This window comes from Hippopotamus amphibius, chromosome 10 (assembly GCF_030028045.1).
Source record: "Hippopotamus amphibius kiboko isolate mHipAmp2 chromosome 10, mHipAmp2.hap2, whole genome shotgun sequence".
NCBI lineage: Eukaryota > Metazoa > Chordata > Mammalia > Artiodactyla > Hippopotamidae > Hippopotamus > Hippopotamus amphibius.
Window position 1 is genome coordinate 43747549 of NC_080195.1, and position 25353 is coordinate 43772901.

Sequence of the window (25353 nt, forward strand, 5' to 3'; positions counted from 1 at the left end):
TTCAAAACACCTGGTCCAATAAGCTCATCAGTCCTTTGAAGAGAATTCTTCTTTCTTCTCCAAAGTGAGAAGAGATCTTAAAAGCAAATCGAGATCCCTTAAAGGCAGGACAGTTCACATACCATGTTATTGAAAGCAGCATTGCAAGTAAACGTGTTCTCTTGGCAGAGGGGAACCCAATCCAGCCTTGAAAAAAACGCATTTTTAATAACAGTATCCATTTCCCGAAGTGGAGTTTCGTTTCACCCAATGATGCATCAAATGTTGGTTTTTGGCTCAACACATTTATCCCACCTTCCTACTCTATCCTGAAATGTGTTCCTTTTCATGAGTTTCTTAGCTTTAATTACATATTTCGATTACAATCCTCAAGTCCTTAACACCTTCACTTAGTGAAAACCAAGAAGCAAGCAATTGTCAGATGGATGCCATACCAGCATTTCTGATTGCAAACGGATGCTTTTGAGACCTTCTGCTAAGTAGGCAAAGGTAGGGAATCTTAGATGTGCCCAGCATCCAATGTTCCAATCCTCTATCCTCTTTGAAATGACCTGGAGAGTCAAGGAATGCTTGCCACTTACCTTGGTGAAGTTTCATGCTACCCAAATCTAGAGAGGCCATTTAGAAAGACTTCAAGTGTCATCATTTCAACTTATGGTCCTTGCTGTCAAATTGGCAACAGATATAAGGTCTTTTTGGATCTCTAAGAAACCTAGGGACTGCAGAAGGTTTATACTTCAGAATGCAAGAAGCTTAAGGCAGCTTCCATACCAGATATCAGTTCAGTACTAGCTATTTGCCAGATCATCAGGACCTGAAATCCATGGAGGCCAATTCTCTCCAGAGGAGGAAGTATTGAATAGGTAAGTGCTTCCCTTTCAGTGAAGTGGAGCTCATTTACACATCAACTCGGCAGTTGATGTCAATTGCCTTATCCCTAAAAGTGGCCCAAATCTGGAGAATGCACCTGAAAGGGGTGCGTTGGGGAAGCACATTTGAGTTTCCCAGAGCCACAACACTTTCACACAAAACAAACGCAAAAGTACATGCACAAAAGAAACTCTCAGTCCTGAGGACCAAAGCAAAGGGTGAGGATGAACAACATCCTCAATGTTTTCGAACTACGTTCCCTCATTTTAACAACAAAACGACAAACAGCATGCAAATTGAAAGATAGGGAATCAGGACCACAGTTGTCATGCCTACTGACCTGGGAAGCAGAAAGAGCCAAAAAGTAAAAAGCAAAGAAATTAGGAAAAGTTCAATTTGCTTCATTAACTTCCACATGTCTCCTGGAAATATGCTCGTTTTCTCAGGGTCACAATGATGAAAACCAAAAGGATTTCACTGAACAAACTTTCTCTAACTGAATATTTTACATAGACTGGTTTTGGAGATATGAAAATGATTCATTTGATGCCATGTTTCACCAGAATCTGTAGAATATGCTGGCCATGCAATGTAAAAAAAAAAAAAATACTTGCTTGTCCCTTAGCGGACTACAAGATGGACTAGAGCTCTGCTGATCACAGCAGGTGTTATCCAATAGCAGAGAGACAAATGCAATGCCAAAAGGTCTCTCAGGATCGCAGTTCCCAGGCACCAAAGGGCAGATTCCTACCCATTGGAAAGGGAATATGTCAACCAATGTTCCACCACAGCTGAAACACAATGCAGGAGGGAATGATACCTAGTTGGATCATATGCAAGCTCCGTTACTGACCAAAGACGTCTCAAGTACTCAATGCAAGTGCTGTTTCACACACCTACAATGTACGAATCACAAAGAGGATCCCACAAACCAAAGCACAGACTGCCGTGATTAACACCACATTGACACACACAAACACATGAAGAACAAATAAACACTCCAATCACAAAGACAGAAAGCCAGAGAAGGCATTTTGTCAACTTCCACTTCCACTCCCACATGGAGGCCCCCAGTTCTCAAGAGGGAATGGACTCAGAGGGGCTCACATCCGCTAAGGGGAGCAGCCCAGTTGGAGTAGACCTATTTCCCAGCCTGTGCAAGCTGGAGCGACTTACCCCCAAATGACATGAACTGTATACCACTGCTCTGGACATGTCTCCAAGACAAGCAGCCTCGTGCTGTAGGGCAGCCACTGCATATCAGGGAGAATCCCTGCCAGTATCCTGGAGCCAAATGTACTCTGGCATGTGCTGGGAAGTATAAATGGCGACGCCCCTGATCGAGATCAATACACCATGGGCACAGACCTCCTGGCTGGCTCGCTATAATTGGTAACCAAAGGCCAGGATGTGTGCCCGACGCACAGTGAGGCCAAACAGCAGCAAAACATTGGACTTTGGAGCCGAGAAATATTTGTTGTTGAGACATTCAAGGAAATGGGTGGCTTATGCTGGGTAATCCCCAACCTTGAAAGCTTTTAGCAAAGCCCTCTTAGAGGTAAGGTGATGGAGGGGTGTGGCTTTTCGTTGAAAACTTCTCCCTGTCCGATCCATTGTTCTTGAGGACAGGTCATAGTCAGGTCTCAATGATCCTATCAATCTCCAGCAAACAAATGTCACTCTCTGGGTGACAAGAAAGGGCAAGGTCCCAAGGCACAAGACTCACCCTCTGAGGTCCAGACCCACCTAAGAGAAAGGGGTCCCTGGGAGGGGTGGTGGTCCTCCTGCCATGGAGGGTTTGTCCAGGAGCTGGTCTGGGTCCTCCCACCACTGCTCACGCCTCACAGAGGAGGCAGCTCTGCCTTGGTGGCTCCCTCAGGGCCAGGTCCCAGACGCTTGCTAGCTCTCATCACTGAGGGAGCCGGGTGCACATGACCCAACAGGTCTTAATGCTCCTCAGGCCACCCAAACAGTGGTGGTCAGGTACCCCAGACTGTGAGCCATACCCTTAGGGTCACAGTGGCGGTGTGTGGTAGAGGTTCAACACTGCCTCAAGGCCTGGTCTGGGCCAATGGTCATTCATGGCCTTGGCTCTGGAGCCCTGCAGGACACACCCCCAGCCTGTTCTCTGGGCTCCCCATCACACAAGCTGGCCCAAGGCCGTGTGAGCAGAAGAATGCTGGGGAGAAGGCTGGCACTTGCCTCTTACCTCATGCTCCAGGTCTGAAGGGGCAGCACTCCACTGACTGCTGCCTAACAAAGGGCCCCCACTAAAGATGGCTGACAGACAGTGGCTTGCTTGGGGCAGGGGCCCACTACACTGCCCACCAATGGCTGAGCAGGGTGGTCACAGTGGCATTAGTGGTCTCCTGGTAACCATTGCCTGGTAACGGGGCAGTGGGTCACAGTGCACAGCAAGGGCTGCCTGGGAAGGGCTGCATTCAGCTGGCTATGGTACAATTCCCCCTTTTCTTTGGTCCTCTGCAACCCTGAGGAGAATATGTGGGTATGATTTGGATAGAGTGGTTAATCATAAACTCAGCAGCGGATCTCTGTTTTAGGGGACTTGCTTTCAACCTAGATTCCTGGTTCATCTTTTCCCAAGTCTTTCAGGGAATGGGGTGACGACCACTCTAGCTACGTGCTGCTGGAGGAAAGCAAAGCCCTACAGTGCATTCTGAGTTGGAAGCAATGCCACGTTGCAAGTCTTGATCCAAGTCTTATATAAACTTGTATAAGGAATCCAGGAGAATAAGCCTGAAAAGCAGCGTGAGGGTGGCACTCTGGGGGAGACGTTCTGGCAGGTAATCCAGACACGCAGAAGCAGAAGGGAAGAAATTGTTGTAAGTTGTTAGGAAGTTGAGGGGAAGAGCTTCCCTTAACGGGAGAACACAGATCAAAATCAGCATTATTGCGAAGCAAATCCATAAACGTTAGTAGCATATGCATCTGTTTACTCAGTTTGTCAAAACTGCATTGGTAAGAGTCTTCTTGAAGTTGAAGCACTTTGGGAAAGCCTCAGCCTAACTATCTGTTAGACACTTAAAGAGGCAAGGTTAAAGATCGCATGACAAGGGGTTGCGAAGGAAGCTTAATCAAGTGGCTCTCATGTAACCGTCAGCATGGCTGACTGATTATCCCAAGGCATACCTGCATTTCAGAAACTTTGTACCCTTTCTAGAATATCGACAGGTGTGCCATGTATCCATCCTGTGTAATTGGAGAAGCTTCTCCCCCATTTCACAATGTTTTCTCTGTAATTTCCATACCAGATATACGACTGAAATAGTCCTCCTTGAGTTTCCTTAAGGGCCCCGCAACTAATCCAAAGTTAACAAAATATTTCAAAACACCTGGTCCAATAAGCTCATCAGTCCTTTGAAGAGAATTCTTCTTTCTTCTCCAAAGTGAGAAGAGATCTTAAAAGCAAATCGAGATCCCTTAAAGGCAGGACAGTTCACATACCATGGTATTGAAAGCAGCATTGCAAGTAAACGTGTTCTCTTGGCAGAGGGGAACCCAATCCAGCCTTGAAAAAAACGCATTTTTAATAACAGTATCCATTTCCCGAAGTGGAGTTTCGTTTCAGCCCAATGATGCATCAAATGTTGGTTTTTGGCTCAACACATTTATCCCACCTTCCTACTCTATCCTGAAATGTGTTCCTTTTCATGAGTTTCTTAGCTTTAATTACATATTTCGATTACAATCCTCAAGTCCTTAACACCTTCACTTAGTGAAAACCAAGATGCAAGCAATTGTCAGATGGATGCCATACCAGCATTTCTGATTGCAAACGGATTCTTTTGAGACCTTCTGCTAAGTAGGCAAAGGTAGGGAATCTTAGATGTGCCCAGCATCCAATGTTCCAATCCTCTATCCTCTTTGAAATGACCTGGAGAGTCAAGGAATGCTTGCCACTTACCTTGGTGAAGTTTCATGCTCCCCAAATCTAGAGAGGCCATTTAGAAAGACTTCAAGTGTCATCATTTCAACTTATGGTCCTTGCTGTCAAATTGGCAACAGATATAAGGTCTTTTTGGATCTCTAAGAAACCTAGGGACTGCAGAAGGTTTATACTTCAGAATGCAAGAAGCTTAAGGCAGCTTCCATACCAGATATCAGTTCAGTACTAGCTATTTGCCAGATCATCAGGACCTGAAATCCATGGAGGCCAATTCTCTCCAGAGGAGGAAGTATTGAATAGGTAAGTGCTTCCCTTTCAGTGAAGTGGAGCTCATTTACACATCAACTCGGCAGTTGATGTCAATTGCCTTATCCCTAAAAGTGGCCCAAATCTGGAGAATGCACCTGAAAGGGGTGCGTTGGGGAAGCACATTTGAGTTTCCCAGAGCCACAACACTTTCACACAAAACAAACGCAAAAGTACATGCACAAAAGAAACTCTCAGTCCTGAGGACCAAAGCAAAGGGTGAGGATGAACAACATCCTCAATGTTTTCGAACTACGTTCCCTCATTTTAACAACAAAACGACAAACAGCATGCAAATTGAAAGATAGGGAATCAGGACCACAGTTGTCATGCCTACTGACCTGGGAAGCAGAAAGAGCCAAAAAGTAAAAAGCAAAGAAATTAGGAAAAGTTCAATTTGCTTCATTAACTTCCACATGTCTCCTGGAAATATGCTCGTTTTCTCAGGGTCACAATGATGAAAACCAAAAGGATTTCACTGAACAAACTTTCTCTAACTGAATATTTTACATAGACTGCTTTTGGAGATATGAAAATGATTCATTTGATGCCATGTTTCACCAGAATCTGTAGAATATGCTGGCCATGCAATGTAAAAAAAAAAAAAAATACTTGCTTGTCCCTTAGCGGACTACAAGATGGACTAGAGCTCTGCTGATCACAGCAGGTGTTATCCAATAGCAGAGAGACAAATGCAATGCCAAAAGGTCTCTCAGGATCGCAGTTCCCAGGCACCAAAGGGCAGATTCCTACCCATTGGAAAGGGAATATGTCAACCAATGTTCCACCACAGCTGAAACACAATGCAGGAGGGAATGATACCTAGTTGGATCATATGCAAGCTCCGTTACTGACCAAAGACGTCTCAAGTACTCAATGCAAGTGCTGTTTCACACACCTACAATGTACGAATCACAAACAGGATCCCACAAACCAAAGCACAGACTGCCGTGATTAACACCACATTGACACACACAAACACATGAAGAACAAATAAACACTCCAATCACAAAGACAGAAAGCCAGAGAAGGCATTTTGTCAACTTCCACTTCCACTCCCACATGGAGGCCCCCAGTTCTCAAGAGGGAATGGACTCAGAGGGGCTCCCATCCGCTAAGGGGAGCAGCCCAGTTGGAGTAGACCTATTTCCCAGCCTGTGCAAGCTGGAGCGACTTACCCCCAAATGACATGAACTGTATACCACTGCTCTGGACATGTCTCCAAGACAAGCAGCCTCGTGCTGTAGGGCAGCCACTGCATATCAGGGAGAATCCCTGCCAGTATCCTGGAGCCAAATGTACTCTGGCATGTGCTGGGAAGTATAAATGGCGACGCCCCTGATCGAGATCAATACACCATGGGCACAGACCTCCTGGCTGGCTCGCTATAATTGGTAACCAAAGACCAGGATGTGTGCCCGACGCACAGTGAGGCCAAACAGCAGCAAAACATTGGACTTTGGAGCCGAGAAATATTTGTTGTTGAGACATTCAAGGAAATGGGTGGCTTATGCTGGGTAATCCCCAACCTTGAAAGCTTTTAGCAAAGCCCTCTTAGAGGTAAGGTGATGGAGGGGTGTGGCTTTTCGTTGAAAACTTCTCCCTGTCCGATCCATTGTTCTTGAGGACAGGTCATAGTCAGGTCTCAATGATCCTATCAATCTCCAGCAAACAAATGTCACTCTCTGGGTGACAAGAAAGGGCAAGGTCCCAAGGCACAAGACTCACCCTCTGAGGTCCAGACCCACCTAAGAGAAAGGGGTCCCTGGGAGGGGTGGTGGTCCTCCTGCCATGGAGGGTTTGTCCAGGAGCTGGTCTGGGTCCTCCCACCACTGCCCACGCCTCACAGAGGAGGCAGCTCTGCCTTGGTGGCTCCCTCAGGGCCAGGTCCCAGACGCTTGCTAGCTCTCATCACTGAGGGAGCCGGGTGCACATGACCCAACAGGTCTTAATGCTCCTCAGGCCACCCAAACAGTGGTGGTCAGGTACCCCAGACTGTGAGCCATACCCTTAGGGTCACAGTGGCGGTGTGTGGTAGAGGTTCAACACTGCCTCAAGGCCTGGTCTGGGCCAATGGTCATTCATGGCCTTGGCTCTGGAGCCCTGCAGGACACACCCCCAGCCTGTTCTCTGGGCTCCCCATCACACAAGCTGGCCCAAGGCCGTGTGAGCAGAAGAATGCTGGGGAGAAGGCTGGCACTTGCCTCTTACCTCATGCTCCAGGTCTGAAGGGGCAGCACTCCACTGACTGCTGCCTAACAAAGGGCCCCCACTAAAGATGGCTGACAGACAGTGGCTTGCTTGGGGCAGGGGCCCACTACACTGCCCACCAATGGCTGAGCAGGGTGGTCACAGTGGCATTAGTGGTCTCCTGGTAACCATTGCCTGGTAACGGGGCAGTGGGTCACAGTGCACAGCAAGGGCTGCCTGGGAAGGGCTGCATTCAGCTGGCTATGGTACAATTCCCCCTTTTCTTTGGTCCTCTGCAACCCTGAGGAGAATATGTGGGTATGATTTGGATAGAGTGGTTAATCATAAACTCAGCAGCGGATCTCTGTTTTAGGGGACTTGCTTTCAACCTAGATTCCTGGTTCATCTTTTCCCAAGTCTTTCAGGGAATGGGGTGACGACCACTCTAGCTACGTGCTGCTGGAGGAAAGCAAAGCCCTACAGTGCATTCTGAGTTGGAAGCAATGCCACGTTGCAAGTCTTGATCCAAGTCTTATATAAACTTGTATAAGGAATCCAGGAGAATAAGCCTGAAAAGCAGCGTGAGGGTGGCACTCTGGGGGAGACGTTCTGGCAGGGAATCCAGACACGCAGAAGCAGAAGGGAAGACATTGTTGTAAGTTGTTAGGAAGTTGAGGGGAAGAGCTTCCCTTAACGGGAGAACACAGATCAAAATCAGCATTATTGCGAAGCAAATCCATAAACGTTAGTAGCATATGCATCTGTTTACTCAGTTTGTCAAAACTGCATTGGTAAGAGTCTTCTTGAAGTTGAAGCACTTTGGGAAAGCCTCAGCCTAACTATCTGTTAGACACTTAAAGAGGCAAGGTTAAAGATCGCATGACAAGGGGTTGCGAAGGAAGCTTAATCAAGTGGCTCTCATGTAACCGTCAGCATGGCTGACCGATTATCCCAAGGCATACCTGCATTTCAGAAACTTTGTACCCTTTCTAGAATATCGACAGGTGTGCCATGTATCCATCCTGTGTAATTGGAGAAGCTTCTCCCCCATTTCACAATGTTTTCTCTGTAATTTCCATACCAGATATACGACTGAAATAGTCCTCCTTGAGTTGCCTTAAGGGCCCCGCAACTAATCCAAAGTTAACAAAATATTTCAAAACACCTGGTCCAATAAGCTCATCAGTCCTTTGAAGAGAATTCTTCTTTCTTCTCCAAAGTGAGAAGAGATCTTAAAAGCAAATCGAGATCCCTTAAAGGCAGGACAGTTCACATACCATGGTATTGAAAGCAGCATTGCAAGTAAACGTGTTCTCTTGGCAGAGGGGAACCCAATCCAGCCTTGAAAAAAACGCATTTTTAATAACAGTATCCATTTCCCGAAGTGGAGTTTCGTTTCACCCAATGATGCATCAAATGTTGGTTTTTGGCTCAACACATTTATCCCACCTTCCTACTCTATCCTGAAATGTGTTCCTTTTCATGAGTTTCTTAGCTTTAATTACATATTTCGATTACAATCCTCAAGTCCTTAACACCTTCACTTAGTGAAAACCAAGAAGCAAGCAATTGTCAGATGGATGCCATACCAGCATTTCTGATTGCAAACGGATGCTTTTGAGACCTTCTGCTAAGTAGGCAAAGGTAGGGAATCTTAGATGTGCCCAGCATCCAATGTTCCAATCCTCTATCCTCTTTGAAATGACCTGGAGAGTCAAGGAATGCTTGCCACTTACCTTGGTGAAGTTTCATGCTACCCAAATCTAGAGAGGCCATTTAGAAAGACTTCAAGTGTCATCATTTCAACTTATGGTCCTTGCTGTCAAATTGGCAACAGATATAAGGTCTTTTTGGATCTCTAAGAAACCTAGGGACTGCAGAAGGTTTATACTTCAGAATGCAAGAAGCTTAAGGCAGCTTCCATACCAGATATCAGTTCAGTACTAGCTATTTGCCAGATCATCAGGACCTGAAATCCATGGAGGCCAATTCTCTCCAGAGGAGGAAGTATTGAATAGGTAAGTGCTTCCCTTTCAGTGAAGTGGAGCTCATTTACACATCAACTCGGCAGTTGATGTCAATTGCCTTATCCCTAAAAGTGGCCCAAATCTGGAGAATGCACCTGAAAGGGGTGCGTTGGGGAAGCACATTTGAGTTTCCCAGAGCCACAACACTTTCACACAAAACAAACGCAAAAGTACATGCACAAAAGAAACTCTCAGTCCTGAGGACCAAAGCAAAGGGTGAGGATGAACAACATCCTCAATGTTTTCGAACTACGTTCCCTCATTTTAACAACAAAACGACAAACAGCATGCAAATTGAAAGATAGGGAATCAGGACCACAGTTGTCATGCCTACTGACCTGGGAAGCAGAAAGAGCCAAAAAGTAAAAAGCAAAGAAATTAGGAAAAGTTCAATTTGCTTCATTAACTTCCACATGTCTCCTGGAAATATGCTCGTTTTCTCAGGGTCACAATGATGAAAACCAAAAGGATTTCACTGAACAAACTTTCTCTAACTGAATATTTTACATAGACTGGTTTTGGAGATATGAAAATGATTCATTTGATGCCATGTTTCACCAGAATCTGTAGAATATGCTGGCCATGCAATGTAAAAAAAAAAAAATACTTGCTTGTCCCTTAGCGGACTACAAGATGGACTAGAGCTCTGCTGATCACAGCAGGTGTTATCCAATAGCAGAGAGACAAATGCAATGCCAAAAGGTCTCTCAGGATCGCAGTTCCCAGGCACCAAAGGGCAGATTCCTACCCATTGGAAAGGGAATATGTCAACCAATGTTCCACCACAGCTGAAACACAATGCAGGAGGGAATGATACCTAGTTGGATCATATGCAAGCTCCGTTACTGACCAAAGACGTCTCAAGTACTCAATGCAAGTGCTGTTTCACACACCTACAATGTACGAATCACAAACAGGATCCCACAAACCAAAGCACAGACTGCCGTGATTAACACCACATTGACACACACAAACACATGAAGAACAAATAAACACTCCAATCACAAAGACAGAAAGCCAGAGAAGGCATTTTGTCAACTTCCACTTCCACTCCCACATGGAGGCCCCCAGTTCTCAAGAGGGAATGGACTCAGAGGGGCTCACATCCGCTAAGGGGAGCAGCCCAGTTGGAGTAGACCTATTTCCCAGCCTGTGCAAGCTGGAGCGACTTACCCCCAAATGACATGAACTGTATACCACTGCTCTGGACATGTCTCCAAGACAAGCAGCCTCGTGCTGTAGGGCAGCCACTGCATATCAGGGAGAATCCCTGCCAGTATCCTGGAGCCAAATGTACTCTGGCATGTGCTGGGAAGTATAAATGGCGACGCCCCTGATCGAGATCAATACACCATGGGCACAGACCTCCTGGCTGGCTCGCTATAATTGGTAACCAAAGGCCAGGATGTGTGCCCGACGCACAGTGAGGCCAAACAGCAGCAAAACATTGGACTTTGGAGCCGAGAAATATTTGTTGTTGAGACATTCAAGGAAATGGGTGGCTTATGCTGGGTAATCCCCAACCTTGAAAGCTTTTAGCAAAGCCCTCTTAGAGGTAAGGTGATGGAGGGGTGTGGCTTTTCGTTGAAAACTTCTCCCTGTCCGATCCATTGTTCTTGAGGACAGGTCATAGTCAGGTCTCAATGATCCTATCAATCTCCAGCAAACAAATGTCACTCTCTGGGTGACAAGAAAGGGCAAGGTCCCAAGGCACAAGACTCACCCTCTGAGGTCCAGACCCACCTAAGAGAAAGGGGTCCCTGGGAGGGGTGGTGGTCCTCCTGCCATGGAGGGTTTGTCCAGGAGCTGGTCTGGGTCCTCCCACCACTGCTCACGCCTCACAGAGGAGGCAGCTCTGCCTTGGTGGCTCCCTCAGGGCCAGGTCCCAGACGCTTGCTAGCTCTCATCACTGAGGGAGCCGGGTGCACATGACCCAACAGGTCTTAATGCTCCTCAGGCCACCCAAACAGTGGTGGTCAGGTACCCCAGACTGTGAGCCATACCCTTAGGGTCACAGTGGCGGTGTGTGGTAGAGGTTCAACACTGCCTCAAGGCCTGGTCTGGGCCAATGGTCATTCATGGCCTTGGCTCTGGAGCCCTGCAGGACACACCCCCAGCCTGTTCTCTGGGCTCCCCATCACACAAGCTGGCCCAAGGCCGTGTGAGCAGAAGAATGCTGGGGAGAAGGCTGGCACTTGCCTCTTACCTCATGCTCCAGGTCTGAAGGGGCAGCACTCCACTGACTGCTGCCTAACAAAGGGCCCCCACTAAAGATGGCTGACAGACAGTGGCTTGCTTGGGGCAGGGGCCCACTACACTGCCCACCAATGGCTGAGCAGGGTGGTCACAGTGGCATTAGTGGTCTCCTGGTAACCATTGCCTGGTAACGGGGCAGTGGGTCACAGTGCACAGCAAGGGCTGCCTGGGAAGGGCTGCATTCAGCTGGCTATGGTACAATTCCCCCTTTTCTTTGGTCCTCTGCAACCCTGAGGAGAATATGTGGGTATGATTTGGATAGAGTGGTTAATCATAAACTCAGCAGCGGATCTCTGTTTTAGGGGACTTGCTTTCAACCTAGATTCCTGGTTCATCTTTTCCCAAGTCTTTCAGGGAATGGGGTGACGACCACTCTAGCTACGTGCTGCTGGAGGAAAGCAAAGCCCTACAGTGCATTCTGAGTTGGAAGCAATGCCACGTTGCAAGTCTTGATCCAAGTCTTATATAAACTTGTATAAGGAATCCAGGAGAATAAGCCTGAAAAGCAGCGTGAGGGTGGCACTCTGGGGGAGACGTTCTGGCAGGTAATCCAGACACGCAGAAGCAGAAGGGAAGAAATTGTTGTAAGTTGTTAGGAAGTTGAGGGGAAGAGCTTCCCTTAACGGGAGAACACAGATCAAAATCAGCATTATTGCGAAGCAAATCCATAAACGTTAGTAGCATATGCATCTGTTTACTCAGTTTGTCAAAACTGCATTGGTAAGAGTCTTCTTGAAGTTGAAGCACTTTGGGAAAGCCTCAGCCTAACTATCTGTTAGACACTTAAAGAGGCAAGGTTAAAGATCGCATGACAAGGGGTTGCGAAGGAAGCTTAATCAAGTGGCTCTCATGTAACCGTCAGCATGGCTGACTGATTATCCCAAGGCATACCTGCATTTCAGAAACTTTGTACCCTTTCTAGAATATCGACAGGTGTGCCATGTATCCATCCTGTGTAATTGGAGAAGCTTCTCCCCCATTTCACAATGTTTTCTCTGTAATTTCCATACCAGATATACGACTGAAATAGTCCTCCTTGAGTTTCCTTAAGGGCCCCGCAACTAATCCAAAGTTAACAAAATATTTCAAAACACCTGGTCCAATAAGCTCATCAGTCCTTTGAAGAGAATTCTTCTTTCTTCTCCAAAGTGAGAAGAGATCTTAAAAGCAAATCGAGATCCCTTAAAGGCAGGACAGTTCACATACCATGGTATTGAAAGCAGCATTGCAAGTAAACGTGTTCTCTTGGCAGAGGGGAACCCAATCCAGCCTTGAAAAAAACGCATTTTTAATAACAGTATCCATTTCCCGAAGTGGAGTTTCGTTTCAGCCCAATGATGCATCAAATGTTGGTTTTTGGCTCAACACATTTATCCCACCTTCCTACTCTATCCTGAAATGTGTTCCTTTTCATGAGTTTCTTAGCTTTAATTACATATTTCGATTACAATCCTCAAGTCCTTAACACCTTCACTTAGTGAAAACCAAGATGCAAGCAATTGTCAGATGGATGCCATACCAGCATTTCTGATTGCAAACGGATTCTTTTGAGACCTTCTGCTAAGTAGGCAAAGGTAGGGAATCTTAGATGTGCCCAGCATCCAATGTTCCAATCCTCTATCCTCTTTGAAATGACCTGGAGAGTCAAGGAATGCTTGCCACTTACCTTGGTGAAGTTTCATGCTCCCCAAATCTAGAGAGGCCATTTAGAAAGACTTCAAGTGTCATCATTTCAACTTATGGTCCTTGCTGTCAAATTGGCAACAGATATAAGGTCTTTTTGGATCTCTAAGAAACCTAGGGACTGCAGAAGGTTTATACTTCAGAATGCAAGAAGCTTAAGGCAGCTTCCATACCAGATATCAGTTCAGTACTAGCTATTTGCCAGATCATCAGGACCTGAAATCCATGGAGGCCAATTCTCTCCAGAGGAGGAAGTATTGAATAGGTAAGTGCTTCCCTTTCAGTGAAGTGGAGCTCATTTACACATCAACTCGGCAGTTGATGTCAATTGCCTTATCCCTAAAAGTGGCCCAAATCTGGAGAATGCACCTGAAAGGGGTGCGTTGGGGAAGCACATTTGAGTTTCCCAGAGCCACAACACTTTCACACAAAACAAACGCAAAAGTACATGCACAAAAGAAACTCTCAGTCCTGAGGACCAAAGCAAAGGGTGAGGATGAACAACATCCTCAATGTTTTCGAACTACGTTCCCTCATTTTAACAACAAAACGACAAACAGCATGCAAATTGAAAGATAGGGAATCAGGACCACAGTTGTCATGCCTACTGACCTGGGAAGCAGAAAGAGCCAAAAAGGAAAAAGCAAAGAAATTAGGAAAAGTTCAATTTGCTTCATTAACTTCCACATGTCTCCTGGAAATATGCTCGTTTTCTCAGGGTCACAATGATGAAAACCAAAAGGATTTCACTGAACAAACTTTCTCTAACTGAATATTTTACATAGACTGCTTTTGGAGATATGAAAATGATTCATTTGATGCCATGTTTCACCAGAATCTGTAGAATATGCTGGCCATGCAATGTAAAAAAAAAAAAAAATACTTGCTTGTCCCTTAGCGGACTACAAGATGGACTAGAGCTCTGCTGATCACAGCAGGTGTTATCCAATAGCAGAGAGACAAATGCAATGCCAAAAGGTCTCTCAGGATCGCAGTTCCCAGGCACCAAAGGGCAGATTCCTACCCATTGGAAAGGGAATATGTCAACCAATGTTCCACCACAGCTGAAACACAATGCAGGAGGGAATGATACCTAGTTGGATCATATGCAAGCTCCGTTACTGACCAAAGACGTCTCAAGTACTCAATGCAAGTGCTGTTTCACACACCTACAATGTACGAATCACAAACAGGATCCCACAAACCAAAGCACAGACTGCCGTGATTAACACCACATTGACACACACAAACACATGAAGAACAAATAAACACTCCAATCACAAAGACAGAAAGCCAGAGAAGGCATTTTGTCAACTTCCACTTCCACTCCCACATGGAGGCCCCCAGTTCTCAAGAGGGAATGGACTCAGAGGGGCTCCCATCCGCTAAGGGGAGCAGCCCAGTTGGAGTAGACCTATTTCCCAGCCTGTGCAAGCTGGAGCGACTTACCCCCAAATGACATGAACTGTATACCACTGCTCTGGACATGTCTCCAAGACAAGCAGCCTCGTGCTGTAGGGCAGCCACTGCATATCAGGGAGAATCCCTGCCAGTATCCTGGAGCCAAATGTACTCTGGCATGTGCTGGGAAGTATAAATGGCGACGCCCCTGATCGAGATCAATACACCATGGGCACAGACCTCCTGGCTGGCTCGCTATAATTGGTAACCAAAGACCAGGATGTGTGCCCGACGCACAGTGAGGCCAAACAGCAGCAAAACATTGGACTTTGGAGCCGAGAAATATTTGTTGTTGAGACATTCAAGGAAATGGGTGGCTTATGCTGGGTAATCCCCAACCTTGAAAGCTTTTAGCAAAGCCCTCTTAGAGGTAAGGTGATGGAGGGGTGTGGCTTTTCGTTGAAAACTTCTCCCTGTCCGATCCATTGTTCTTGAGGACAGGTCATAGTCAGGTCTCAATGATCCTATCAATCTCCAGCAAACAAATGTCACTCTCTGGGTGACAAGAAAGGGCAAGGTCCCAAGGCACAAGACTCACCCTCTGAGGTCCAGACCCACCTAAGAGAAAGGGGTCCCTGGGAGGGGTGGTGGTCCTCCTGCCATGGAGGGTTTGTCCAGGAGCTGGTCTGGGTCCTCCCACCACTGCCCACGCCTCACAGAGGAGGCAGCTCTGCCTTGGTGGCTCCCTCAGGGCCAGGTCCCAGACGCTTGCTAGCTCTCATCACTGAGGGAGCCGGGTGCACATGACCCAACAGGTCTTAATGCTCCTCAGGCCACCCAAACAGTGGTGGTCAGGTACCCCAGACTGTGAGCCATACCCTTAGGGTCCCAGTGGCGGTGTGTGGTAGAGGTTCAACACTGCCTCAAGGCCTGGTCTGGGCCAATGGTCATTCATGGCCTTGGCTCTGGAGCCCTGCAGGACACACCCCCAGCCTGTTCTCTGGGCTCCCCATCACACAAGCTGGCCCAAGGCCGTGTGAGCAGAAGAATGCTGGGGAGAAGGCTGGCACTTGCCTCTTACCTCATGCTCCAGGTCTGAAGGGGCAGCACTCCACTGACTGCTGCCTAACAAAGGGCCCCCACTAAAGATGGCTGACAGACAGTGGCTTGCTTGGGGCAGGGGCCCACTACACTGCCCACCAATGGCTGAGCAGGGTGGTCACAGTGGCATTAGTGGTCTCCTGGTAACCATTGCCTGGTAACGGGGCAGTGGGTCACAGTGCACAGCAAGGGCTGCCTGGGAAGGGCTGCATTCAGCTGGCTATGGTACAATTCCCCCTTTTCTTTGGTCCTCTGCAACCCTGAGGAGAATATGTGGGTATGATTTGGACAGAGTGGTTAATCATAAACTCAGCAGCGGATCTCTGTTTTAGGGGACTTGCTTTCAACCTAGATTCCTGGTTCATCTTTTCCCAAGTCTTTCAGGGAATGGGGTGACGACCACTCTAGCTACGTGCTGCTGGAGGAAAGCAAAGCCCTACAGTGCATTCTGAGTTGGAAGCAATGCCACGTTGCAAGTCTTGATCCAAGTCTTATATAAACTTGTATAAGGAATCCAGGAGAATAAGCCTGAAAAGCAGCGTGAGGGTGGCACTCTGGGGGAGACGTTCTGGCAGGGAATCCAGACACGCAGAAGCAGAAGGGAAGAAATTGTTGTAAGTTGTTAGGAAGTTGAGGGGAAGAGCTTCCCTTAACGGGAGAACACAGATCAAAATCAGCATTATTGCGAAGCAAATCCATAAACGTTAGTAGCATATGCATCTGTTTACTCAGTTTGTCAAAACTGCATTGGTAAGAGTCTTCTTGAAGTTGAAGCACTTTGGGAAAGCCTCAGCCTAACTATCTGTTAGACACTTAAAGAGGCAAGGTTAAAGATCGCATGACAAGGGGTTGCGAAGGAAGCTTAATCAAGTGGCTCTCATGTAACCGTCAGCATGGCTGACTGATTATCCCAAGGCATACCTGCATTTCAGAAACTTTGTACCCTTTCTAGAATATCGACAGGTGTGCCATGTATCCATCCTGTGTAATTGGAGAAGCTTCTCCCCCATTTCACAATGTTTTCTCTGTAATTTCCATACCAGATATACGACTGAAATAGTCCTCCTTGAGTTTCCTTAAGGGCCCCGCAACTAATCCAAAGTTAACAAAATATTTCAAAACACCTGGTCCAATAAGCTCATCAGTCCTTTGAAGAGAATTCTTCTTTCTTCTCCAAAGTGAGAAGAGATCTTAAAAGCAAATCGAGATCCCTTAAAGGCAGGACAGTTCACATACCATGGTATTGAAAGCAGCATTGCAAGTAAACGTGTTCTCTTGGCAGAGGGGAACCCAATCCAGCCTTGAAAAAAACGCATTTTTAATAACAGTATCCATTTCCCGAAGTGGAGTTTCGTTTCAGCACAATGATGCATCAAATGTTGGTTTTTGGCTCAACACATTTATCCCACCTTCCTACTCTATCCTGAAATGTGTTCCTTTTCATGAGTTTCTTAGCTTTAATTACATATTTCGATTACAATCCTCAAGTCCTTAACACCTTCACTTAGTGAAAACCAAGATGCAAGCAATTGTCAGATGGATGCCATACCAGCATTTCTGATTGCAAACGGATGCTTTTGAGACCTTCTGCTAAGTAGGCAAAGGTAGGGAATCTTAGATGTGCCCAGCATCCAATGTTCCAATCCTCTATCCTCTTTGAAATGACCTGGAGAGTCAAGGAATGCTTGCCACTTACCTTGGTGAAGTTTCATGCTCCCCAAATCTAGAGAGGCCATTTAGAAAGACTTCAAGTGTCATCATTTCAACTTATGGTCCTTGCTGTCAAATTGGCAACAGATATAAGGTCTTTTTGGATCTCTAAGAAACCTAGGGACTGCAGAAGGTTTATACTTCAGAATGCAAGAAGCTTAAGGCAGCTTCCATACCAGATATCAGTTCAGTACTAGCTATTTGCCAGATCATCAGGACCTGAAATCCATGGAGGCCAATTCTCTCCAGAGGAGGAAGTATTGAATAGGTAAGTGCTTCCCTTTCAGTGAAGTGGAGCTCATTTACACATCAACTCGGCAGTTGATGTCAATTGCCTTATCCCTAAAAGTGGCCCAAATCTGGAGAATGCACCTGAAAGGGGTGCGTTGGGGAAGCACATTTGAGTTTCCCAGAGCCACAACACTTTCACACAAAACAAACGCAAAAGTACATGCACAAAAGAAACTCTCAGTCCTGAGGACCAAAGCAAAGGGTGAGGATGAACAACATCCTCAATGTTTTCGAACTACGTTCCCTCATTTTAACAACAAAACGACAAACAGCATGCAAATTGAAAGATAGGGAATCAGGACCACAGTTGTCATGCCTACTGACCTGGGAAGCAGAAAGAGCCAAAAAGGAAAAAGCAAAGAAATTAGGAAAAGTTCAATTTGCTTCATTAACTTCCACATGTCTCCTGGAAATATGCTCGTTTTCTCAGGGTCACAATGATGAAAACCAAAAGGATTTCACTGAACAAACTTTCTCTAACTGAATATTTTACATAGACTGGTTTTGGAGATATGAAAATGATTCATTTGATGCCATGTTTCACCAGAATCTGTAGAATATGCTGGCCATGCAATGTAAAAAAAAAAAAAAAATACTTGCTTGTCCCTTAGCGGACTACAAGATGGACTAGAGCTCTGCTGATCACAGCAGGTGTTATCCAATAGCAGAGAGACAAATGCAATGCCAAAAGGTCTCTCAGGATCGCAGTTCCCAGGCACCAAAGGGCAGATTCCTACCCATTGGAAAGGGAATATGTCAACCAATGTTCCACCACAGCTGAAACACAATGCAGGAGGGAATGATACCTAGTTGGATCATATGCAAGCTCCGTTACTGACCAAAGACGTCTCAAGTACTCAATGCAAGTGCTGTTTCACACACCTACAATGTACGAATCACAAAGAGGATCCCACAAACCAAAGCACAGACTGCCGTGATTAACACCACATTGACACACACAAACACATGAAGAACAAATAAACACTCCAATCACAAAGACAGAAAGCCAGAGAAGGCATTTTGTCAACTTCCACTTCCACTCCCACATGGAGGCCCCCAGTTCTCAAGAGGGAATGGACTCAGAGGGGCTCCCATCCGCTAAGGGGAGCAGCCCAGTTGGAGTAGACCTATTTCCCAGCCTGTGCAAGCTGGAGCGACTTACCCCCAAATGACATGAACTGTATACCACTGCTCTGGACATGTCTCCAAGACAAGCAGCCTCGTGCTGTAGGGCAGCCACTGCATATCAGGGAGAATCCCTGCCAGTATCCTGGAGCCAAATGTACTCTGGCATGTGCTGGGAAGTATAAATGGCGACGCCCCTGATCGAGATCAATACACCATGGGCACAGACCTCCTGGCTGGCTCGCTATAATTGGTAACCAAAGACCAGGATGTGTGCCCGATGCACAGTGAGGCCAAACAGCAGCAAAACATTGGACTTTGGAGCCGAGAAATATTTGTTGTTGAGACATTCAAGGAAATGGGTGGCTTATGCTGGGTAATCCCCAACCTTGAAAGCTTTTAGCAAAGCCCTCTTAGAGGTAAGGTGATGGAGGGGTGTGGCTTTTCGTTGAAAACTTCTCCCTGTCCGATCCATTGTTCTTGAGGACAGGTCATAGTCAGGTCTCAATGATCCTATCAATCTCCAGCAAACAAATGTCACTCTCTGGGTGACAAGAAAGGGCAAGGTCCCAAGGCACAAGACTCACCCTCTGAGGTCCAGACCCACCTAAGAGAAAGGGGTCCCTGGGAGGGGTGGTGGTCCTCCTGCCATGGAGGGTTTGTCCAGGAGCTGGTCTGGGTCCTCCCACCACTGCCCACGCCTCACAGAGGAGGCAGCTCTGCCTTGGTGGCTCCCTCAGGGCCAGGTCCCAGACGCTTGCTAGCTCTCATCACTGAGGGAGCCGGGTGCACATGACCCAACAGGTCTTAATGCTCCTCAGGCCACCCAAACAGTGGTGGTCAGGTACCCCAGACTGTGAGCCATACCCTTAGGGTCACAGTGGTGGTGTGTGGTAGAGGTTCAACACTGCCTCAAGGCCTGGTCTGGGCCAATGGTCATTCATGGCCTTGGCTCTGGAGCCCTGCAGGACACACCCCCAGCCTGTTCTCTGGGCTCCCCATCACACAAGCTGGCCCAAGGCCGTGTGAGCAGAAGAATGCTGGGGAGAAGGCTGGCACTTGCCTCTTACCTCATGCTCCAGGTCTGAAGGGGCAGCACTCCACTGACTGCTGCCTAACAAAGGGCCCCCACTAAAGATGGCTGACAGACAGTGGCTTGCTTGGGGCAGGGGCCCACTACACTGCCCACCAATGGCTGAGCAGGGTGGTCACAGTGGCATTAGTGGTCTCCTGGTAACCATTGCCTGGTAACGGGGCAGTGGGTCACAGTGCACAGCAAGGGCTGCCTGGGAAGGGCTGCATTCAGCTGGCTATGGTACAATTCCCCCTTTTCTTTGGTCCTCTGCAACCCTGAGGAGAATATGTGGGTATGATTTGGATAGAGTGGTTAATCATAAACTCAGCAGTGGATCTCTGTTTTAGGGGACTTGCTTTCAACCTAGATTCCTGGTTCATCTTTTCCCAAGTCTTTCAGGGAATGGGGTGACGACCACTCTAGCTACGTCCTGCTGCAGGAAAGCAAAGCCCTACAGTGCATTCTGAGTTGGAAGCAATGCCACGTTGCAAGTCTTGATCCAAGTCTTATATAAACTTGTATAAGGAATCCAGGAGAATAAGCCTGAAAAGCAGCGTGAGGGTGGCACTCTGGGGGAGACGTTCTGGCAGGTAATCCAGACACGCAGAAGCAGAAGGGAAGAAATTGTTGTAAGTTGTTAGGAAGTTGAGGGGAAGAGCTTCCCTTAACGGGAGAACACAGATCAAAATCAGCATTATTGCGAAGCAAATCCATAAACGTTAGTAGCATATGCATCTGTTTACTCAGTTTGTCAAAACTGCATTGGTAAGAGTCTTCTTGAAGTTGAAGCACTTTGGGAAAGCCTCAGCCTAACTATCTGTTAGACACTTAAAGAGGCAAGGTTAAAGATCGCATGACAAGGGGTTGCGAAGGAAGCTTAATCAAGTGGCTCTCATGTAACCGTCAGCATGGCTGACTGATTATCCCAAGGCATACCTGCATTTCAGAAACTTTGTACCCTTTCTAGAATATCGACAGGTGTGCCATGTATCCATCCTGTGTAATTGGAGAAGCTTCTCCCCCATTTCACAATGTTTTCTCTGTAATTTCCATACCAGATATACGACTGAAATAGTCCTCCTTGAGTTGCCTTAAGGGCCCCGCAACTAATCCAAAGTTAACAAAATATTTCAAAACACCTGGTCCAATAAGCTCATCAGTCCTTTGAAGAGAATTCTTCTTTCTTCTCCAAAGTGAGAAGAGATCTTAAAAGCAAATCGAGATCCCTTAAAGGCAGGACAGTTCACATACCATGTTATTGAAAGCAGCATTGCAAGTAAACGTGTTCTCTTGGCAGAGGGGAACCCAATCCAGCCTTGAAAAAAACGCATTTTTAATAACAGTATCCATTTCCCGAAGTGGAGTTTCGTTTCAGCACAATGATGCATCAAATGTTGGTTTTTGGCTCAACACATTTATCCCACCTTCCTACTCTATCCTGAAATGTGTTCCTTTTCATGAGTTTCTTAGCTTTAATTACATATTTCGATTACAATCCTCAAGTCCTTAACACCTTCACTTAGTGAAAACCAAGAAGCAAGCAATTGTCAGCTGGATGCCATACCAGCATTTCTGATTGCAAACGGATGCTTTTGAGACCTTCTGCTAAGTAGGCAAAGGTAGGGAATCTTAGATGTGCCCAGCATCCAATGTTCCAATCCTCTATCCTCTGTGAAATGACCCGGAGATTCAAGGAATGCTTGCCACTTAGCTTGGTGAAGTTTCATGCTCCCCAAATCTAGAGAGGCCATTTAGAAAGACTTCAAGTGTCATCATTTCAACTTATGGTCCTTGCTGTCAAATTGGCAACAGATATAAGGTCTTTTTGGATCTCTAAGAAACCTAGGGACTGCAGAAGGTTTATACTTCAGAATGCAAGAAGCTTAAGGCAGCTTCCATACCAGATATCAGTTCAGTACTAGCTATTTGCCAGATCATCAGGACCTGAAATCCATGGAGGCCAATTCTCTCCAGAGGAGGAAGTATTGAATAGGTAAGTGCTTCCCTTTCAGTGAAGTGGAGCTCATTTACACATCAACTCGGCAGTTGATGTCAATTGCCTTATCCCTAAAAGTGGCCCAAATCTGGAGAATGCACCTGAAAGGGGTGCGTTGGGGAAGCACATTTGAGTTTCCCAGAGCCACAACACTTTCACACAAAACAAACGCAAAAGTACATGCACAAAAGAAACTCTCAGTCCTGAGGACCAAAGCAAAGGGTGAGGATGAACAACATCCTCAATGTTTTCGAACTACGTTCCCTCATTTTAACAACAAAACGACAAACAGCATGCAAATTGAAAGATAGGGAATCAGGACCACAGTTGTCATGCCTACTGACCTGGGAAGCAGAAAGAGCCAAAAAGTAAAAAGCAAAGAAATTAGGAAAAGTTCAATTTGCTTCATTAACTTCCACATGTCTCCTGGAAATATGCTCGTTTTCTCAGGGTCACAATGATGAAAACCAAAAGGATTTCACTGAACAAACTTTCTCTAACTGAATATTTTACATAGACTGGTTTTGGAGATATGAAAATGATTCATTTGATGCCATGTTTCACCAGAATCTGTAGAATATGCTGGCCATGCAATGTAAAAAAAAAAAAAAAATACTTGCTTGTCCCTTAGCGGACTACAAGATGGACTAGAGCTCTGCTGATCACAGCAGGTGTTATCCAATAGCAGAGAGACAAATGCAATGCCAAAAGGTCTCTCAGGATCGCAGTTCCCAGGCACCAAAGGGCAGATTCCTACCCATTGGAAAGGGAATATGTCAACCAATGTTCCACCACAGCTGAAACACAATGCAGGAGGGAATGATACCTAGTTGGATCATATGCAAGCTCCGTTACTGACCAAAGACGTCTCAAGTACTCAATGCAAGTGCTGTTTCACACACCTACAATGTACGAATCACAAACAGGATCCCACAAACCAAAGCACAGACTGCCGTGATTAACACCACATTGACACACACAAACACATGAAGAACAAATAAACACTCCAATCACAAAGACAGAAAGCCAGAGAAGGCATTTTGTCAACTTCCACTTCCACTCCCACATGGAGGCCCCCAGTTCTCAAGAGGGAATGGACTCAGAGGGGCTCCCATCCGCTAAGGGGAGCAGCCCAGTTGGAGTAGACCTATTTCCCAGCCTGTGCAAGCTGGAGCGACTTACCCCCAAATGACATGAACTGTATACCACTGCTCTGGACATGTCTCCAAGACAAGCAGCCTCGTGCTGTAGGGCAGCCACTGCATATCAGGGAGAATCCCTGCCAGTATCCTGGAGCCAAATGTACTCTGGCATGTGCTGGGAAGTATAAATGGCGACGCCCCTGATCGAGATCAATACACCATGGGCACAGACCTCCTGGCTGGCTCGCTATAATTGGTAACCAAAGACCAGGATGTGTGCCCGACGCACAGTGAGGCCAAACAGCAGCAAAACATTGGACTTTGGAGCCGAGAAATATTTGTTGTTGAGACATTCAAGGAAATGGGTGGCTTATGCTGGGTAATCCCCAACCTTGAAAGCTTTTAGCAAAGCCCTCTTAGAGGTAAGGTGATGGAGGGGTGTGGCTTTTCGTTGAAAACTTCTCCCTGTCCGATCCATTGTTCTTGAGGACAGGTCATAGTCAGGTCTCAATGTTCCTATCAATCTCCAGCAAACAAATGTCACTCTCTGGGTGACAAGAAAGGGCAAGGTCCCAAGGCACAAGACTCACCCTCTGAGGTCCAGACCCACCTAAGAGAAAGGGGTCCCTGGGAGGGGTGGTGGTCCTCCTGCCATGGAGGGTTTGTCCAGGAGCTGGTCTGGGTCCTCCCACCACTGCCCACGCCTCACAGAGGAGGCAGCTCTGCCTTGGTGGCTCCCTCAGGGCCAGGTCCCAGACGCTTGCTAGCTCTCATCACTGAGGGAGCCGGGTGCACATGACCCAACAGGTCTTAATGATCCTCAGGCCACCCAAACAGTGGTGGTCAGGTACCCCAGACTGTGAGCCATACCCTTAGGGTCACAGTGGCGGTGTGTGGTAGAGGTTCAACACTGCCTCAAGGCCTGGTCTGGGCCAATGGTCATTCATGGCCTTGGCTCTGGAGCCCTGCAGGACACACCCCCAGCCTGTTCTCTGGGCTCCCCATCACACAAGCTGGCCCAAGGCCGTGTGAGCAGAAGAATGCTGGGGAGAAGGCTGGCACTTGCCTCTTACCTCATGCTCCAGGTCTGAAGGGGCAGCACTCCACTGACTGCTGCCTAACAAAGGGCCCCCACTAAAGATGGCTGACAGACAGTGGCTTGCTTGGGGCAGGGGCCCACTACACTGCCCACCAATGGCTGAGCAGGGTGGTCACAGTGGCATTAGTGGTCTCCTGGTAACCATTGCCTGGTAACGGGGCAGTGGGTCACAGTGCACAGCAAGGGCTGCCTGGGAAGGGCTGCATTCAGCTGGCTATGGTACAATTCCCCCTTTTCTTTGGTCCTCTGCAACCCTGAGGAGAATATGTGGGTATGATTTGGATAGAGTGGTTAATCATAAACTCAGCAGCGGATCTCTGTTTTAGGGGACTTGCTTTCAACCTAGATTCCTGGTTCATCTTTTCCCAAGTCTTTCAGGGAATGGGGTGACGACCACTCTAGCTACGTGCTGATGCAGGAAAGCAAAGCCCTACAGTGCATTCTGAGTTGGAAGCAATGCCACGTTGCAAGTCTTGATCCAAGTCTTATATAAACTTGTATAAGGAATCCAGGAGAATAAGCCTGAAAAGCAGCGTGAGGGTGGCACTCTGGGGGAGACGTTCTGGCAGGTAATCCAGACACGCAGAAGCAGAAGGGAAGAAATTGTTGTAAGTTGTTAGGAAGTTGAGGGGAAGAGCTTCCCTTAACGGGAGAACACAGATCAAAATCAGCATTATTGCGAAGCAAATCCATAAACGTTAGTAGCATATGCATCTGTTTACTCAGTTTGTCAAAACTGCATTGGTAAGAGTCTTCTTGAAGTTGAAGCACTTTGGGAAAGCCTCAGCCTAACTATCTGTTAGACACTTAAAGAGGCAAGGTTAAAGATCGCATGACAAGGGGTTGCGAAGGAAGCTTAATCAAGTGGCTCTCATGTAACCGTCAGCATGGCTGACTGATTATCCCAAGGCATACCTGCATTTCAGAAACTTTGTACCCTTTCTAGAATATCGACAGGTGTGCCATGTATCCATCCTGTGTAATTGGAGAAGCTTCTCCCCCATTTCACAATGTTTTCTCTGTAATTTCCATACCAGATATACGACTGAAATAGTCCTCCTTGAGTTGCCTTAAGGGCCCCGCAACTAATCCAAAGTTAACAAAATATTTCAAAACACCTGGTCCAATAAGCTCATCAGTCCTTTGAAGAGAATTCTTCTTTCTTCTCCAAAGT